Source organism: Bidens hawaiensis, unplaced genomic scaffold, assembly GCF_021521415.1.
Source record: "Bidens hawaiensis isolate Kalapana, Puna unplaced genomic scaffold, B.hawaiensis_p1.1 tig00000760_1, whole genome shotgun sequence".
Classification (NCBI taxonomy): Eukaryota; Viridiplantae; Streptophyta; class Magnoliopsida; order Asterales; family Asteraceae; genus Bidens; species Bidens hawaiensis.
In genome coordinates this window covers 5,476,598-5,489,300 of record NW_027491043.1, presented here as the reverse complement: position 1 = coordinate 5,489,300, position 12,703 = coordinate 5,476,598, and the positions used below count along the sequence as shown (strand labels likewise).

At 39.8% G+C, this 12,703-nt stretch overlaps 1 pseudogene across 1 annotated transcript; it reads right to left on the bottom strand.

Moving 5' to 3' along the window:
• Positions 1-485: 485 nt before the first annotated feature.
• On the bottom strand, positions 486-1,916 carry LOC143534002 (VIN3-like protein 2; annotated as a pseudogene). Its single transcript, XR_013135457.1, has 3 exons — positions 1,391-1,916; positions 994-1,298; positions 486-898 (listed from the first exon to the last, which is right to left on the bottom strand). The product of XR_013135457.1 is annotated as a VIN3-like protein 2 (transcript).
• Between the last annotated feature and the right edge of the window lie 10,787 nt (positions 1,917-12,703).

Below are 12,703 nucleotides of genomic sequence, written 5' to 3'. Positions count from 1 at the left end.
TTGGAAATGCAGTTAAATGGGTGAAGCTGTCAAATTATTTATCACATAATTAAAAACGTAATTTTATGGCCTTTTTTTAATCGTCGCAATCTTCGAAATTTTAAAGGATTCTCAAAGATGACCCTGATGATGTCGAAGTGGAAAAGAAACAAAGAAGAGGCGGGATGGAAACTTGATTTGGCATGGCAGGTTTGTATACAAATACAAGTTTATATATGTATTTTGGTTAAGTTTATATTTTATAACTGTATGAAAAAATTACATGTTTATATATTAATATAACTAAATTAAAAAATTAAAGAGTATATGTATTTAGATTTTTGAAAGTTTCCTCACAAATATATAACTCAAAAATCATCACATAAGCAGAACTTAAAAGAAAATTAGGAATAAATGATAAGCAACTAGAATCAGAACACAAGAAGCTGTTTACAATCTAAAATTATTAAGCATTATCCAACAACAACATGGATTGATTGCAATCACTATTCAGTTGCGTTAATGACAGAAGCAAATGTGTGTTTTAACTGTGCTGCTAAGCAAGTGTGGTCATCTCCGAATGCATTGATGAATGCATTGAGAACTCTACGTTCAACCTCGGTTGACTTTACACTAAGCCATGTTACCAGCTTTAGTCTAACCTCTGCCGTGAAATGCTTTTCACACTCCAGCCTTCGGATCATCATCACACCGTCGTATTCGAAATAGCACTCCACGTTACTGTTACCATCGTGTACCACTGCAGCAGTATCACAATCAGTACCCTCTGCCACTTCCTCATTGAAATCATTTCCATTAATATCCATATTTAAATCAGGACAGATGAATTTTAAGCCCGTCTCGTTTGAACTTGAAGTGTTGGGGTTGACCGTTTGACCAGGCCCGCTCATAACTGGACCTGATAAATCATTTTGTTTGAAAAAATAAGTTATTTTTTATATAGTGTGATTTTTGTAATCTTATTTGGCATACTAACGATATACAAAAAAGTACCTTCACTATCCAGGCTTGCAGTAGAAATTTCATCAGCCATTTCAACTGCAGCAGTACACAGTTTTATAACTTCTGCTGCAACAGCAAGTTTGCTCACAAGACCGTGACCCCGTGGCTCACTGGCAGAGACCCCATCAAGTGGGCCCACTTCAGCCTCCAACTTCTCCTTGGCTTCTTTCACTATTTCGTGGAGGTCTTGAAACCTCGATGTGCCTTCCAAAAGCCTGAAAGTTAAATTTATCCTGTAGCATAGGGCGTCAACACGTCGACAGTCCTTCGCCATAATAAGCTGCTTCTTCCAACAACTAGAATAATAAAATGCCAAGCAAAGAGTGTAAGAAAACCTACTTTAAACTTAAAACATACAACTTCAACGTCAATGATGACGAGGACTCACCCAAGTATTCCCGAGATTTGTTCACGAGGCACAACAATATCTCCCACGAACCATTCCTTCCCGGATTGCGCACTCAATGTGGCAAGATAAGTCACATGAAGCTGCAGGGGAATCAGGTGCGCATTCCAACCAAAGGCTGGGATCTTTCTTTACATCATACGAATTGCAAATGTAGCACGAACACCTGGTGCAGATGATGTCAGCAATGGAATGCTCCGCTCCACATGCTTTGTTCGTGCAAGTCCATGTCAGCGATGGCCCTGTGTTTGGTGGGACTCGTACAGGGTTCTTGTCCCTTCTTCTCCTTTGTTCTTTCGAAGGCGGGCCTTCAGGACGTTTTCTTTTTAAATCCATCAGTACTGAATTTTCAGTTTTATCAAGTTAACTGCTTTATCAAAGAAAACAAACAAAGTTTATAAAGTCAACAAAATGCATTGACTAGCTAAATACCAATGAAATGGCAAACCCTATAGCAGTAATCACAAGGTTTCTTTTCTAATGGTATGTTCAAGCTCAACACAATAACTTGAGATTTGAGGACTTACAACAAAACAGAAGTGTCTTAGATAGATTATTAACTAAATAAACCCTACCGATGAATCATTAGATGGAACTAACTCTGTATAAAAACTAATTAAACCAAGTAGATCCCAATTTAATTAAACACAAACGAGAACAAACATCCCGATCCTAATGTAATTGAAGACAAGATTCCATCCCTGATCCCTCTATGGATCAAATATCAGATCTAGAGCCTACAGACTATAACAAATAAATCGATCTAAATACAGCAACAGTTTTTCTTAATTAAGCAATATATGAACTTTAAGAACTTTGTCAAGATCAGATCGTGAAAAGCAAAAAGATCGGATACAACGATGCAAGAAAGGGGATCTCAGATCGTGTTTAAAAAGATCAGAGAAGTGAAATTTCTTACAGAGTTTCAAAAAACAAATAACGAGCACGCTGATGAAATCCAACAACTCTTTCCAATGAAATTGACGGCAAACACTGAAGAAGAGCAGAGGGATGGAAGTGTTGTTTTGATTGGCGACGGTCTTATGACTCCCTTTAAGGCATCATCGCCAACCTATATATAGGCGGATATCGGGCGGAGCATCCGGTTCTTTTTACCAAACCCAGTTTAGATTTTTCCTCATATATATAGAAAATAAAAGAGCAAACTAAATGCTCAAAACAGCAATAATCTTATACCACACGACATCTATAAATTTATGCAACAAAATTTAGTTAATGACAAAATGAACCTTACTAGTTTCCAATCGGATAAAGACTTAAGTAACAATATGCAATTCACTAAACCAAATCTGAAGTGCAGAAGAAAGAGAGAACAATGCACCTTTGTTCTCGGCATGCATATTTACTACTTTCTGATCTTGGTTGTAGATCATTATGATAACATCAATTCTTCACGAAAAATCATCATGGCACATGGACACCCAAGCATCACAACCACAATTTTACAAATGATCCATGCATGTGCAGGTCGAACTGCAACCCTACATATTTCCCTTTCACTTAAGTTGGGAACACCATGCCTAATCCTATCGTACGCACATTTAACATATAATATGTATGATGGTAAAGAACATAGCTCAACCTAACTGGAGTAGGAATAATAACTAAATAGGCAACGCAAAAGATATATAACAATTCTAAAAAGTAACAATTTGAAAACATGAAAAATCAAATTAGTAAATTTAACTATTTCCCAATTTCATTTCATAACTATAAATTTGTATACTTGTGCCCAATATAATCTCAGGTATAGATGATATGATGTGGTTAAACATTTGTTTTGTCATTTAACAATATTTATCATTATTTAATAGACAAAAAATTGTTTGTATTGGTTCCATGAGTTTTGAAAGTGTATGCGCAATGATAGGCATGGTGTAAATTTATCAGCATAGTGTGATGTACCAAATGTTTGATAAAGATTGGTGCTTGTTTTGTGCTTTAACGGTTGGGTTTAAAGGCTCATGCAGATCTCACTGGGGACGGGCTTATCAATTTGTAAAGTGAACATGCGTAGAAGCGTTTACACATCGAAGGCTCGCTGATTTGATTGGTTTTGTGAAGAGACGCTTGAAGGAGGTGTCTAAGGACTCGCTAAGAGCGTAACTGATCATCATTCCTGAGAGGTGTCAAGTGACATGAAACGCATAAAGTTTTGTTGCTCCTCTCATCCGGTTGCTAGAAAACAAGTATGCTGGACTGGGTGATCGTGTTCAAACATTTAGCTAGTTAGTGCCGCAAGACTAACAAACTTTTGTGACATGAGTGGCCGAAACTTGGTCCTTAGAGCCATAATTCTGAAACTGCCAATCAACACCGCAAGTCTAACACAATCTTGAATCGTCCATGGAATAATTCTAGTCGTGTTGTTCTAGAACTAGCAGATCGTCGGAAAGAACATTGAACCCCTTGGTCATGTTCAAGTCTGGAGTGCTTGGCCGCAACTTTGATGTGGGATTCCAAAGAAGAAAGTCAAGACACTAAGCCGGCCTGAGTGTTGGGCAGGTTCTCACGGACCCACACGCCGAAATCTGTATTACGAGCATCCCCTAAAACAAAGTGAAGCCAGCGTTTGGGGTGTTGCCTGTGGAAGTGCAACAGATGCATGAGGACGTGCATTCTTATGGTAGTGGGGGATTTTTACACACCGATTTTTTTTATGATCGTTGTTGCTTGTTTTGTGCCTGGAGTCTTGGACACATGGGTTTGCTGGTTCGTCCGGATCTCGATTGTTTTGTGCTTCATTAATTTGTAATGAGTGAGCATAGATGTATTTACACACCGAACGCACCACTGGTCGAGAGCTATTTCCGGTCTCCTAATGAGTCCATGGCAGGATGAAACCAGTGACCCTTATCATAAGCGGGACAAGCTAGTCCTCGGGTAACCGAGGACGCCACACAGATCCTCGAGGTGAAAATAGGCTGTAAGAAACAATGAAGTGGTCTGTGGTCTCATAGTATGAGCAGAAAACCTGTTGATGAAGACATGGAGTTCGATGTCAACAATCTAAAGAAGGGTACGTGAACTATGAAGGTCTAGATATGTCCTAACATGAGGTGCCCAGGAAGGATGCTTTTTGAACAACCAAAATAGTAACACTAAAAGGGATTGTCCACCTGGCATGTATTGTACAGAAAAGTTTTCTTGATGTAGTTGAGCAAGTTTATAATTCTTTTTCAAATACTTCCCATGCTTAAAAGAAGTGATGTGTCATGTGAAGGTTCACAGGATGGAAGATAACACTTGAAAGTTGAAATAGGGATATGTTCACATAGACCAAATTTTATGGTATAGAACTTTAGGCATTAAAAGATACTTAAAATGCAAAGAGAAAAAGCAAACAGACCTTACTATTTATTAAACCAAAGCTAAAGTGCAGACGAGAGAGAGACAAGGTACCTTCATGCTCAGCATGCATAATTACTACTTTGTGATCTTGATTGTAACTCATTATGATAACATCATTTCTTCAGAAAAAATCGTACATGCATATGCCTTCCCTTCCTGCGATGACAATTTCTGTGATTTAGTACAAACTTTCATCAGAATTCAGATGATAATAAACAAAAATCAATTATGCGTATAGCAGCTCCCATTCAAGTTTGCGCAAAGTTAAGACCAAAAGTACTCAACTGGAGGCTCCATTCTGTTCAAATCAGAACTTTTGAGGTCATATCGATTTCATTCTGTTGAGCACTTTAAAGCAGACTCCTTGGTATTTCCCCGGTGTTCAACCACTCCACGACTCTAGAGTGGTTCATCATCTTAATAGTATTCATGTCAGCATTTTGTTTGGGCTGATCGTAATTAACATGTTGGCAAGCTGATAAAAATCTTGAAGAATAAGTATCTGAACATGTTTTTATTGTCGTTTATTCCAAGTGTTAAATTTCATCCTTGAATTGGATTAATTGAGTATCTATCTACACATTTAACAGAGGAAGATATCTGAGTTCCACTTGAAGACGTATAATGAATACTTAATTTAAGGATGCTGCTATCCAACAGCTTCCAATTTTGCTTGCTGTGCAATGAAGTGAAGATTAGTATATTATCCAACAAACAGCTGTATGAATCACTTCTCTTTAGTAACATTATTATTACCAGGAATCCTAATGGTGATCAAAGTGAAAAGAAAATATAAAAATGCAAATTGATCAAAGAAAGGAAAACGATTGAACAATCTATTGACAATTACGAATTATAATCTTGTAGCAAGTTTCATGCACATAATAATAATATCTAAGAAATGTTTATTTTTATGAAATACAGAAGAGCAACAATTAATTGCAGTATATTATTTTGATTGGAAGCAAAGCGTATATGGTTTGGTAATAAAGTGAATCTAAATATCTTAGTTTTGAAATACAATTATTATTAATTAATCACAGTACATCTTCAATTTCACACAAAACAACGACAATTAAAATCCAAATACCTGAATTGAGGGAGAGAGACGTAGTTAGGGTTTCGGAGGACCAGAGCATGGAGAGAGATGGTGGTGCAGTGTCCAAGAGGCATGATGATGGAAACCGGAAAGATACGGCTGGGTGATTTTTGGGTTTAAAATCATGAACCAACAGTTTAACATGTTTAAATGCAATTAGCCAGGTCACATTTAAACACAATCCGTCCAAAAACATCAACATAACTCGTCAAATACATCAACATAATCTAGTTGTCAAAATAATTAGCTAACATGAGAGTTCAAATACATTAAAAAAATGGTGTCCGAATAACAAAATAAAGGTTTCACGGATTAGCCTTATTTTATTGCAGTTTGTTTATGCGTTTGGGATATAGGCAATGTTTTAAAAACTTGTTTTTACTCGTACCTTATTGAGCCAAAAAAATGGTACAACCGGTTGAATAGTTTACCTTATAATTTTCTATAAATGCATGTAACATCCGTATTTTCAGAATATTAAATAACAGAAGGATTTGTTATTAACCGTGTGTCGTTTATTTAATTGTGTGTTAGTGTTTGGATAATATTGGATTTGGAATTGAAAACGGGTGGTGGGGCCCATAGCCTCTTATAAATATCCACCACTTCCCCGCACTTTCTTTTTCTTTCAAAACATAACAAACACACACACATACTCTCTTAAGACCCGAATCCAAATCCGGGTTAAAGTAAGGAAGATCTTGGTGCTCAAAGTGTCTTCAAATAACAAGAATCACGTCCAGATCCTCGAGTTGTCTCGGATCCGAACCGAACCCGAAGCAAAAGGTAGGTTTCAGTTTAAATGGTTAAGTTTTTAGTCGGTTTCGACATGCAAACTAATAGGATGATAGATCGGGCTGTGAAATGTAAGAAAAACATAAACTTGGTGAGTTATAACATCACAGATATGTTATAGGACAAAAAGGTGGTGTTCGGGCCTCATAAAACACGGGTATACAAAGCTGGTACAACCCAAAACCCATAAAAAGGGTAAACTCGGGTCCTACGGAAGAGTCACGGAGTAAAATAGCTTTAAAATGGCAAAAAAAAGAGATGTAAAAAAAATGGGTTTTCACATGAAAAGAAAATTTCTTCCATGAGAAAAGAAATTCCAAGAGAAGAGAAATTCTTCTATGAGAAAAGAAAATCCATGAGAAGAGAAATTCTTCCATGAGAAATTCTTCCATGCGAAATTCTATGACCCCCGTTAGTTGAGGTTTTCATTAGCATAGATATAAGAGATGCTAGTAACAGATAATTGACACGCGTAATGTATTGTACAGTTAACCGTGCACAACTAAGGAAGGGCATTACCATCAACGGCGAGAGAAACCGACTCCAGGTGAGTTCTAGCCCCTTATCTGTTATGTTTTCGGGGTTGTGTGCATACTCCTATGTGGTATATAATACGCTTACTTGATTGGTGAGTGTATGATACGTGTATGATTGTGTATTGAATGTATCGTTACATAATAATTATATGAACGATTATGTATATATATTTATAACTAGAAGATATGTAAAGTATGCACGTATGACAAAGGTAAGGTTATTCGAGACAGAAGGGACCAGACCCTTATAATATCTGTAATGATAGGGACCAGACCATCATAATATCTGTGATGTTAGGGACCAGACCCTTATAATATTTGTGATGTTTAAGATAGAATAGCTTATGGTATACCATAGGGTTATATGAAAGAAAGTATGTAAGAATGCATGCATGTATGTAAAGTATGTATGAAAGAAGAAATAACAGGTAAGGTATGAATACGTATCTTCGGACACGTATGAGTGAGGATATGAATGTAATGTATGTTAATTGATTAACTAGAACTCACTCAGCATAGCTGACTTTTAGTATGCATGCAGGCAAATAGGTTGAGGCAGCTGGCTTGAGGAGGGGGACACATGGCATGAACGGAATAGACTGGCATCTACAAATAAGTGTCATGACTGTTTTAATTAATGTTTATGGAAAGACAATTTATATGTTAAGACAAAAATGAATGTTTTATAATGTGATGGTTGAAGTTTTAAGTTATTCCGCGAAAGTTTTAATTAACTCTGATTTTAGAATTGTGTTTATGAGTAAATCCAACACCAAAGTAGGGTTACCGGGAACGGGGCCTTACAAGTTGGTATCAGAGCATAAGTTCGAGAGAAATAAGTATCCTACATGCTTAGACTCGAACAGAGAATGGGACTTAAGGAATAAGAGAAAGAAGATGTCAGTCCGAGAATGCCATGTGTCACCCGAGCAAGCTTAGTAAGTTGATGGTGTTCTGTATATTAAAAGAATTTGTAAGGAAGTTAGCTTACTTGCTAGAAGTAGAATAGATTTTGATATGTGATGATGTGAACTGTATGATGGTTGAACTATTATAAGTAGAAAACTAGCACAAGTGGACTCACAAAGGGAAGTATATAGAACACGGAGAGTAATGTGATCAGCTAATCACAACTGGCCACTGTTATTACCTGTTAGCCTTACTATCCTTGTACTAAATGGTTCCTAAAGTGATGATGTTTGTGTTTTCCTATAGAATACGAATGGCTGGTTCTAAGAAGACTGCTGGGGAAGGAGAAAGTTCGAGACGCCGTGGTAGACCACGAGCTACCCGAGTACCCCCCGAGGAACCGATTATCGAGTCTGATGAGGGAAGAAGCCTAACTATGAGAAGAGAAGGGTATCATCTAGACCCTGCTATCCAAGCAGCCATTACTCAGGCAGTGGTTGCTGCGGTGCAGAATCAGCAATAGGAAAAGTCAACTGAGAGCCGTGTAGGAACCGCTGAGAGGACAGGGGAAAGTAGTAAGAAAGGTGAAGAGACTGTGAGAGAGGAATCGAGTGAAGACCAGTCTGTGAAAGTCAACGACAATAAGAGAGGCCGAGGTGGCTGCAGCTACAGGTTGTTCAAGGGTTGTGACCCTCCAAAGCTGTCTGGTACAGACAGGGGATGCAATCGCTACACTTCAATGGATAACGACGATGGACAAGGTTATCCGAATTAGCGAATGCGGTCCCAATCAAGCGGTAGGTTTTGCTACCCAGTCATTTGAGGATGAAGCTATGTTTTGGTGGGAAACTGTTGAGCAGAGGAAGACCGCCGCTGAGGTTAAGGCTATGAAATGGGAAGACTTGAAGGAGATGGTCATGAAGAAGTTCTGTGCGGATGCTGAAATTGAGAGGGCAGAGATGAAGTTCCTGAATTTGAGGGCGGGGAAGATGACACTCCGCGAGTACACCGCAGAGTTCAAACGAATGTCCAGACTTGTCCCTGACATGGTAAACACTGAAGCGAAGAGGATCAAGTGCAACTTGAGGGGACTGCCACAAAATATCCGCACCTTTGTCCGGGCTAGTAAACCTGCTACTTTTGATTCTGTTATCGAACTTGCAGAAATGGTTTATGATGACCTGGTTGTGGATGATGTGGTGGTGGAAGAGCAGAAGGAGAAGAAGTGGGTTGCTCCTGCCAAGCGGCCTGGTACTCGAATGTGGAACCCCAAGGATAAGAAACAGAAGGTGTGGGAGAAAAAGTCATGCAAGACTTGTGGGAAAATGCACGGCGGTGAGTGCAAGTGGAGTAAGAGTAGTGATGTGTGCAGCAAGTGTGGGAAGACCGATGGAGGGGAGTGCAGGCTAGGGTCAAATGCCTGTTATAAATGTGGAAAGGTGGGGTATTACGCAAACGAATGTAAAGCGAGACCCGCCTGTTACAAATGTGGAAAGACGGGTCATATAGCAAGAGAGTGTACCGAAGGTGAAGCTGCGGGAAGCGGAAAGAAGACTGCTGAGCAATCTAGGCCAAAGACCAAGGCCTACATGCTGACACAAGAACAAGCCAAGCAGATCCCAGATGTCGTGACAGGTACATTTTTAGTAAGCGGTATTTCCGCTTCCGTATTGTTTGACTCAGGTGCAACTAGGAGTTTTGTAGCTACCCCGTTTTGTAAAACAGCTAAGATGAAGTGTTGTCATGTGCCTGAAACTTTTATGGTAGAGACCGCTAGTGAGACTTCGGTTAGAATTTTGAGAATGGTTAAGAGTCGTAAGATAGAGTTGGAAGGACACGAATTTCCTGCTACCCTGTATGTGATGGCCTTAGGAGGATTCGATGTAGTGCTGGGGATGGATTGGTTGTCTGAATTCGAAGCTCAGATAGTGTGCAAGAGTAGATTGATAAGACTGAAGTCTTCGGATGGTGGTACGATAACGGTTTATGGTGATAGAGAAAGTTCAGGGCTTAACGTCATTTCGATGAAAGCCGAAGGTTTGTTAAGGCGAGGGTGCAGTGCCTACCTAGCGTATGTTGTCAAAGCTACGGCCGAGACGAAAGAAGTGAAAGATGTTCCTGTAGTGTGTGACTACCCAGAAGTATTCCCTAATGACCTTCCAGGGTTACCACCGAAACGAGAAGTAGAATTCCAGATAGAGTTAATACCAAGAGCACATCCCGTCGCGAAAGCACCTTATCGTCTGGCGCCATCCGAGATGAAGGAATTGATGTCCCAACTGCAAGAACTCCTCGACAAAGGTTTCATAAGGCCGAGTGTTTCCCCATGGCGCGCACCGGTGTTATTTGTTAAGAAGAAAGATGGAAGCATGAGAATGTGTATTGACTACAGGGAGTTGAATAAGCTTACGGTAAAGAATAGATATCCGTTGCCACAGATTGATGATTTGTTTGATCAGCTACAAGGTGCAAGCTGGTTCTCGCGAATAGATCTCAGATCAGGTTATCATCAGCTGAAGGTGAAAAAGGCTGACATCCCTAAGATAGCGTTTCGGACGCGGTATGGACACTACGAGTTCCTCGTAATGTCGTTTGGTTTAACAAATGCTCCCACAGCACTTATGGATATGATGAACAAGGTATGTCGGCCGATGTTAGACAAGTCGGTTATCGTCTTTATCGACGATATATTGATCTATTCAAAGAGCGAGTCTGACCATGCCAAGTATCTGAAAAAAGTGTTGGAAGTATTGAAGGTCGAGAAACTGTACGCTAAGTTCTCGAAGTGCGTGTTCTGGTTACGAGAAGTGCAGTTTTTTGGTCCCATATTTAATCCTGAGGGGATTGCTGTGGACCCAGCCAAGATTGAAGCGATAAAGAATTGGAAGACTCCGCGAAACCCAACTGAGATACGCAGTTTCCTAGGGTTAGCTGGCTATTATAGGAGATTCATTCCGGGCTTCTCCAAGATAGACTCACCGTTGACCGGTATGACACGAAAGATTGTGGTGTTCAGTTGGGGTAAGTTTCAGGAAGAGGCATTCGAAGAGCTGTAGAAGAGACTCACACAGGCTCCAATCCTTGTTCTGCCTGATAGCGAAAGGATTTGGTAGTTTGCACCGATGTTTCATATCAGGGGTTAGGTTGCGTGTTGATGCAATGAGGGAAGGTCATAGCTTATGCGTCTAGGCAATTGAAAGTTCACAAATGTACGTACCCAACGCACGACTTAGAGTTAGCAGCCATGGTGCATGCTCTCAAGATTTGGAGGCACTACTTGTATGGTACTAAGTGTACAATTTATACTGATCATAAGAGTTTGAAGTACTTCTTTGAGCAAAAAGAGTTGAATATGAGGCAGAGGAGATGGTTAGAACTGATAAAGGATTATGACTGTGAGATCAAGTATTATCCGGGAAAGGCTAACATGGTTGCCTACGCCATGAGCCGGAAGAACGCAGAAGTTATCGCGACAATCAAGTCTTATAAGTTGATCATCAACTCAGATTTTTTTGAAGAGATCAGCAAATTGCAGATGAAAGTGTTAGCCGATGAAGGGTTGATGAAGAAAGAGAGAATTTTTGGGCAACAGACCGAGTTGATGGATAATACTCATGGGTTAAAGATCAGATTTGATAGAATGTGGATCCCTCGACATGGAAATCTTAGAAATCGAGTCCTAGACGAGGCCCATAAGTCTCGATACTCAATTCATCCAGGATCAACTAAGATGTACCAAGACTTGAAGAAGGACTACTGGTGGTCGGGTATGAAGAACGAGGTGGTAGATTATGTTAGTAAGTGCTTGACTTGCTTGTAGGTCAAGGCAGAGCACCAGAAACCGTATGGAAAGATACAGCCTTTGGAGATACCCGAATGAAAATGGGAACACATCACTATGGATTTCATAACTAAGCTACCCCGTACAGCTAGAAATCACGATGCCATATGGGTGATTGTGGACCGTTTAACGAAGAGTGCTCACTTTCTGCCTATACGAGAGGCCATCTCGTCAGAAACGTTAGCAAATATGTTCATTAAGGAAGTTGTGACAAAGCATGGGGTGCCATTGTCGATCGTGTCCGATAGAGATACCCGCTTTACTTCAAGATTTTGGAAGAAGTTCCATGAAGCCATGGGAACGAGGCTAAAATCAGCACGATGTATCATCCTCAAACAGATGGACAGTCCGAGAGGACTATCCAAACCCTTGAGGATATGCTACGTGCCTGTGTGTTAGACTTTGGAGGAAGCTGGGATGATCATCTGCACTTGGCAGAATTCTCTTACAACAATAGCTATCATTCTAGTATTGGTATGCCGCCGTTCAAGATGTTGTATGGAAGACGTTGCAGAACTCCTGTCTGTTGGGGATAGATTGGTCAAAAGGAGATAGGTAGTTTGGAAGTGGTGCAAGAAACCTCTTCAAGATTTGATCAGATAAAGGCCAAAATGAAAGCTGTTCAAGATCGTCAGAAGTCATATGCCGATAAACGAAGACGGCCGATCGCGTTTAGTGTTGGAGACCATGTGATGCTTAAGGTCTCGCCTTGGAAGGGGATTATACGTTTTAGAAAGAGGGGA